This window comes from Neophocaena asiaeorientalis, unplaced genomic scaffold (genome assembly GCF_003031525.2).
Source record: "Neophocaena asiaeorientalis asiaeorientalis breed wild unplaced genomic scaffold, Neophocaena_asiaeorientalis_V1.1 scaffold232, whole genome shotgun sequence".
Taxonomy (NCBI): Eukaryota; Metazoa; Chordata; class Mammalia; order Artiodactyla; family Phocoenidae; genus Neophocaena; species Neophocaena asiaeorientalis.
The window spans coordinates 662768-670074 of NW_020175672.1; the positions used below are offsets into that span (position 1 = coordinate 662768).

The 7307-nt window shown below is 46.6% G+C and overlaps 1 protein-coding gene across 1 annotated transcript in view; it reads right to left on the reverse strand.

Annotated features, from left to right (window-relative positions):
- RHOG (ras homolog family member G) overlaps positions 1-244 on the reverse strand; it is a 12086-nt gene extending 11842 nt beyond the window's left edge. Inside the window, exon 1 of the mRNA XM_024731801.1 lies at positions 29-244. The gene's annotated coding sequence lies outside the window, so the exon portion shown is untranslated. The remainder of the gene's footprint in view (positions 1-28) is intronic.
- Between the last annotated feature and the right edge of the window lie 7063 nt (positions 245-7307).

The following is a 7307-nucleotide window of genomic DNA, read 5'->3' on the forward strand; positions in this document are numbered from 1 at the left end:
TGTGAACAGGCGCCCCTAGGCCTGGTACCTTCAGTCAAGCCCAGGGATCGAGCGATGGCCCAGGCTGGGGGTTGGCCAGAATAGGTCCGGCGGGGCAGTCCCCACCTCTGCCCCGAGCCCCGGGGGAGTGCGGGGTGGCGGTGATTCAGCAGTGGGAAGGCCCCAGACCCCTGGGAAGGGTGCGGAGACTGGGGGAAGGAGAGCTGGCGTCAGCACCCGGGGAAAGACAAGATCAGCAGAGGCGCAGGCGGAGCCGCGGGCCCCAAAAACAGGATGTCGTGTCGTTGTTCCGCACCCGGCGGCTCCGCGCGCCTGGGCTCTGGGGAGGGGGCGGGGCGGAGCCAGGACGTGGGGCTCCCCTCGCACCCTCTTCTCGCTGGGGCGCTCAACTGCTTGGGACAGAAGGGCCGCACCCAGTCCTGAATCTTGCCGGGGCTCTGGGGACCGGCGGGTGGGCGGACTCGTGGGCGCCCTCTGGTGCTTCTGCTCCCTGGCCTTGCGCGTGGAGCTCTGACTTGAGAAAGGATATCCTTCGTTCATCACAAACTTTCTGAGTGCCTACCACGTGCAGAGCTGCGTGCTAGGTGCTGTGGAGGAGAACAGGCATTAACGAAAGGCTCCCTGTCTCCAAGAGGCTTTCCAGATAAAGAGGAAGAACAACTCCGAGAATAAATAGTCCAACCTTTCTGAACCTCCATTCTGTCTTTGGCAAAATAGAATAACTTCCCCTTCATCCTGTAGTTGTGAAGATGAGAATGGATGTAAAAGGCCTGCTGCCAATACCTGGTTCAAAGTAAACACTCAACAAATACTTCTTTTCCTCTTCTTTTTAAAAATCATACTACTGTAAGAATGAGTTCCCAAAACACAGTGTGCCAGCCCACATCTTTGGGTCTTTGTGCATTCTATTCTTTCCCCCTCTTTCCTGTATTGACTGCCGGGCGAAATCGACTCAGTCTTTCACAATCTGGCGGTGATGGACCACTGCCTCCAACGACACTCGCACGTGCGCACACATGCATGCACACACACCACCTCTGCCATGCACTTGGTAGTCTCCTAGTGCTGTTTAGTAGAAATATATTGTAAGCCACATATGCAACTTAAAACTTCCTAGTGATGACATTTTTTTTTTTTAAGTAAAACGAAGGATTTCCCTAGCGGTCCAGTGATTAGGACTCCACCCTTCCATTGCAGGGGTCACGGGTTCGATCACTGGTTGGGGAACTAAGATCCCACAGCCGTGCAGCAAATAAATAAAAAGAAACAGGTAAAATTTAATTTTAATAATATATTTTACTTAGCCCAACATATGCAAAATATAATCATTCAACTTCAGCATGTAATCTGTATAAAATTATTGCTTATAAAAATGAATAGGAGGGGCTTCCCTGGTGGCGCAATGGTTGAGAGTCCGCCTGCCGAAGCAGGGGACACGGGTTCGTGCCCCGGTCCGGGAAGATCCCACATGCCACGGAGCGGCTGGGCCCGTGAGCCATGGCCACTGAGCCGGCGCGTACGGAGCCTGTGCTCCGCAACGGAAGAGGCCACAACAGTGAGAGGCCCGTGTACCAAAAAAAAAAAAAAATGAATAGGAGGGGCTTCCCTGGTGGCGCAGTGGTTGAGAGTCCGCCTGCCGAAGCAGGGGACACGGGTTCGTGCCCCGGTCCGGGAAGATCCCACATGCCACGGAGCGGCTGGGCCCGTGAGCCATGGCCACTGAGCCGGCGCGTACGGAGCCTGTGCTCCGCAACGGAAGAGGCCACAACAGTGAGAGGCCCGTGTACCGCAAAAAAACAAAACAAAAAGAATAGGATAGTCTACATTCTTTTTTTGTACTAAGTCTGAAATCTGGTGTATGTTTTACACTTAGAGTACGTTTGAATTTTGACTAGACACATTTCAAATGCTTGATGGTTCATGTAGCTAGTGGGTATGGTGTGGAACAGAATATTAAAGTCTATCAGATTCAGGCTGGTAAATGATTGAGTAGATGAATTCATTCTCCATGATCCTTCTGCTCAAGCTTCCCCAGATTCTCCAGGCAGAGTTTGGGTCTCTCTCCTCCCTCCCCACAGCACTTGGGACATACTCCTCTGTGTGGAGAAGAGGAAACAAGGAAAGACAAGGGGAAAATCTGATTCCCCTCCGTACTCCAGTGGGAGCACATGGCTGGTGTTTGCCATTTGATGATGAAGAAAGGATTGTGAGTTTCCATTAAAGACAGGGTTCAGTGGAGTACCATATACTAAAATGGCTTCTATGAAACCATTAAAAATTGTCCCACGTAGTGAGAGAGTGGCATGGACATATATACACTACTAAATGTAAAATAGCTAGTGGGAAGCAGCCGCATAGCACAGGGAGATCAGCTCAGTGCTTTGTGTCCACCTAGAGGGGTGGGATAGGGAGGGTGGGAGGGAGATGCAAGAGGGAGGAGATACGGGGTTATATGTATACGTTTGGCTGATTCACTTTGTTATACAGCAGAAACTAACACACCATTGTAAAGCAATTATACTCCAATAAAGATGTTAAAAAAAAAAATTGTGTCCCAGAACAAAGGTTTTTGAACTGTGTTCCTAAAGTTCCCTTCCCAGGACTTGAGGGTGGGAAAATAGTGGGGCTCTGGCCTTCCTTTCCTTAAACTGGAATTGGTTCACTTTTATCTGATTTATATACTAGTGTTCTGGGTAAAAGGCTCTTTTAAAAAAAAAGTTTTCTGCAAAAATATTTGAAAATCATTTTAGAAGCATAGTGGTAAAAATAGGTGCAGTAGACCAAAAGGCTGGATTGGTAGTCTGGGGTGACTGCATTTCCTGTGGCCTTGGTCTTGGACATACCTGACCCTGGTTCAGCTTGCTTAGGTGGGAGAACCTGACTTGGCCTTGAGGATGTCATGGTCTGATGGGATATGGGACTGCTGCATATGAAGCTACTAGCAGAGGAGGAAAGGGCCCTCGGCTGGGCTTCAGAAGACCCGAAGTCTAGTCTTGGCTCAGCCAGACTGGCTTGTGAGACTTTAGACGAGGCCTTGCCTTTCTCTGGATCTCAGCCTCCTCCACCGGAAAGCAAGGAGTTGAACCAGATGATTCTTTTGAGCTGTGACCTTCTATGATACACACTTAAAAATAATCATTAAGTAATTAAGGTTTATGCATGTAACATATTGCTCATAGTTCTTTAATACCATTTAGGTCATCTTGCTTTGTGCTCCAGTTAATTGTATCTGTGCCTAATGTCTGCTTTCTCCACTAAGTGTAAGTCCTTTGAGGTTGTGTCTGATTCATCTCTGTGTCCAACCACTGGGCCTGGCACAGGCAGGCCTTCAGTATATTGCAGAATATACTTGCCTGCAGTATATTTGCCTTCAGTATATTTGCAGAATAAAATTGCCTTAATAAAGCACTAATAGGTATGGAAGCATCAGAGACCAGGTGACTTGGAGCCACTTTTATGGCACAGGCATAGGAAGGGCCAGTAAGGCCAGAGGAGAAGGAGACAGGTAGACAGGTGGGGCTGTCTGCAAAGGCTTCTTGGAGGAAGAAGATGGTGAGATGAAGAGGGTAGGAAGAGGACACAACTCCAGATGGACTGTTTCTCTCACTTGCTTTCCCTGAATAGGTGAGTTCTTGGCAGTGTACATTTGTGTTCACAAGCAGCTGAGAGAAAAGGTCACTGAGCTAGGACATTTAGAAATGAGAGAATATATGAAAGCACTTGGTGGGGGTAGAATAGAGAGATCAGAGACAGGTTCTGGAGCCAGATGGTCCAGGATTCAAATCCTGGTTGTACCACTTACATTGTGGCTTTTGACAAGTCACATGACCTCTCATTCATTCCTTAAACACATATTTATCGAAAACCTCTGGGCCAAGCATAGTGTCACATGCCAATGACGCAGTGGTGAAAACAAAAGCAAGCCCCTATCCTGAAGTAACTAGAAAGGGAGATAAATCTTAAACAGGTAATGATACAAAAGTACAGAGTGCTATAAGAGCATACAACAGAGGCATTTAGTTTCATTTTAAAATCAGAATGACAATACTGTGTGCTTTGTGGGATTGCGAGGATTCAGTGAGATAAGCAAGCTGAGTGTCTAGCAGATTGCCCAGGGTACAATTAATAAACATTTATTTCTGCATGTACTCATGTTGTTTTCAAGTTTTTCTCCCTGATAATTCTTCCCTCTTTCTCAAGGTCAAATGCTAAAGCTGACTCAGTTCCCCTAAAAGAGCAGGATGAAGACAGAGAGGGGGAGGAGAAAGGCCCTGAACTGATCTCACCCCTGCCCTGGTGTTTTCCAAATGGGTCTTCCCAGCCTGGTCCTCACTGAGCTCCAGCTCCTATGGCTCACCAGTGGCCCACAGGGTTTTCTGCTCAGTCCCAGTCCCAGCCTCTTCAAGCTAACCCTAAATCTGAGTTCTTTTTCTCTCATGTGGCTCCAGGGACTCAGCCGTCTTGGTTCTCCTCTTGATTCCCTGGCCTTCCCTCTTTCAGCCTGCCTGAGCGGAAATACGAGTCTCCTGCTCATTATTCCCCTTATTGCTACCCCCAAAGATAAGCCCAATGTCTCATTTCATGAAATGAGAAGGTGATGGGTAATACAGGAGATAGCAGAAAGAACAAACAGGGGAAGTGACAAATGAAACAAAATTTTTGAGTCGCATCCTGGGACCAATTGTTCCTGATTCCTCCTGAGGAAATAACTGGATGGGGGGAGGGGGGACCAAGCACATGCCCAATCCTTCTGGAGGGTCCCTCCTCCCAGACAGGCAGAACAGTAGTTGTCCTGTTTGCCTCCAGGACACCTTTGCCTCTTTGAGCTTCTCCAAACTGGGTGGTACCCAGGTCATCTGGCATACTCCCTCTGGGAAATTCCTCTTTCTTCAGCCCTAGTACATTCCAGGAGCAGCTTGGTTTGCCCAGAGTCACACAGCAGAGCCACGATGTGAATCTAGGCAGTATAATTCCAGAACCCGTCCTCCTCCCCCAATCCGTATGCACAGCCTCTCTGACTGTTTTAGGCAGTGACTTGTTCCTCCTCTGTGCTCCTTCACTTGCCCCTGTACCAATTTCTCTCAAGATATTATCAACACGTTCTAATTACTCTTCATCTATATATTTCCCCGAAAAACCGAGCTCTTTGAGGGTAGGAACTGGGTTGTTACAAACAGCGGCTTGGTAGATGTTGAATGAACGAACATTGGCCGTAAGATTCTAGAACTGATTCTGGAAAGGGAGATGATTCTCTTTGTGAAGCTAGCTTGGAAAGAGTTGTTACAAGCCAAGTTTTCTCTCCTCATTCTGTACACAGCCAGACTCTTAGTGATAGCTGTACTTGCCATTTTTGGACACCAGGGAGCACCACTGATAACACAGCCTAAACTTAACAGATTCCTAAACTTTTCTGAGCAGGAGATTTCGGACTCTTTTAGTACACTTCTACTGAAGATTCTCTTGAAGATTCTCTCACTTTCCAAATGAAAGCTGTTGGTAATCAGAAACCCTATGAGAGAAAGGACAGCTAAGCTGCTGTACGGAACACTCATCGTTCATTCGTTTACTCTTATTGAGTACCATCTCTGTACTGGGTACAGTCCTAGCTTGGGAGAATACAAAGATAAATGAAAAGGGGCTTCCCTGGTGGCACAGTGGTTGAGAGTCCGCCTGCCGATACAGGGGACACGGGTTCGTGCCCCGGTCCGGGAAGATCCCACATGCCGCGGAGCGGCTGGGCCCGTGAGCCATGGCCGCTGAGCCTGCGCGTCCGGAGCCTGTGCTCCGCAACGGGAGAGTCCAAAACAGTGAGAGGCCTGTGTACCGCAAAATAAATAAATAAATGAAAAGAAGTCCTGGGACTTCTCTGGTGGTCCAGTGGTTAAGACTCCACGCTCCCAATGCAGGGGGTGTGGGTTTGATCCCTGGTTGGGGAACTAAGATTCCACATGATGTGCCATGGGGCCAAAAAATTAAGAAAACAGAAAAAAAAGAAATGAAGTCCTTGATAAACTCAGGAGCTAATGGGGAAGATAGATACTTATTGGATAATCATAATTCAGTTATATAAGTACTCTAAGGTACTTAGAGTAACAGGAGACTGGAGAGACAGGGTAAGTCAGGGAGGTGGGAAAAGAAGGGAGGTGACTTTTGAGCTGGCTCTTTTTTTTTTTTTTTGACTAATCATAACTTTTGGTTCATGCTATGCTGTCATCAGTGATCAAGGTATGGCTGATTTATATCACTTGAACTGAGACTTGAAGGATAGGGAGGAAATCCCAGAGGAGAAAGAGAACTTGATGTGGTTGCCACTTCGTCTTCTTAGGCTCAGTTTCCTCATCTGTAAAATGAGTATAGTCTCTGACTTATCTAGCAGAGCTTTTGTGAGGGAGAGATAAGATAATAGATGTGAAAGCTCTTGCAAATAGAATAGAGGCATAAGAATTGTTAATCCGGTTTGATTTAACCAACATCTGCAGAATATCTATTAGGAGCAAGGCCCTAAGAGTGATGCAAGGGAGGTATTCCTGGCACACGGTAAAGGCTTGGTGTATAGGTTTCAAAAAGACACAGAGATGAAAAAAACAAAACAAAACCAAGCTCTCGATTTCCTCCTGAGACACAATGTGGTGAGGGCTTCTTGCAGAGGCTACACTTACATGAGGACCCAATCTAGGGTCTACTGAGGTGAGAGTCACAGCTTCTGATCCAGGAAGATCCACGAGGTCTCAGGGTTTTCCTACCTTATAGAATATTAAAGCTGAACTGGATCAATAATCTGGTCCCTACCCATCCTATAGTTGGGGAGACTGAGATCCAGAGGGGCACTGGCTTTTCTGATGTCACATCATGATCTTGGAGGCAGAGATGAGACAAGAATGTTTCTCCTATTGTCCAGGCCATGGCTTTTGCTCCCAGACACCATTTATTTTTACTTTTATTTTTAATTGTGGTAAAATACACATAACATAAAATTTACATTCTAAGTGTATTAAGTACATTCACATTGTTTTGCAACCAGTTTCCAGAACTCTTTTCATCTTGCAAAATAGAAACCGTATCCACTAAACAATTCCCTATCCTCTTCTCCCCCCAGCCCCTGGTGACCACTATTCTGCTTTCTGTCTCTATGAATTTCACTACTCTAGGAACCTTATATAAGTGGAATCATACAGTATGTGTCCTTTTGTGACCAACTTATTTCACTTAGCATAATGTCCTTAAAGTTCATTCATGTGTAGCATGGAGAATTTCCTTCCTTTTAAAGGCTGAATAATATTCCATTGCATATATATATATATATATAA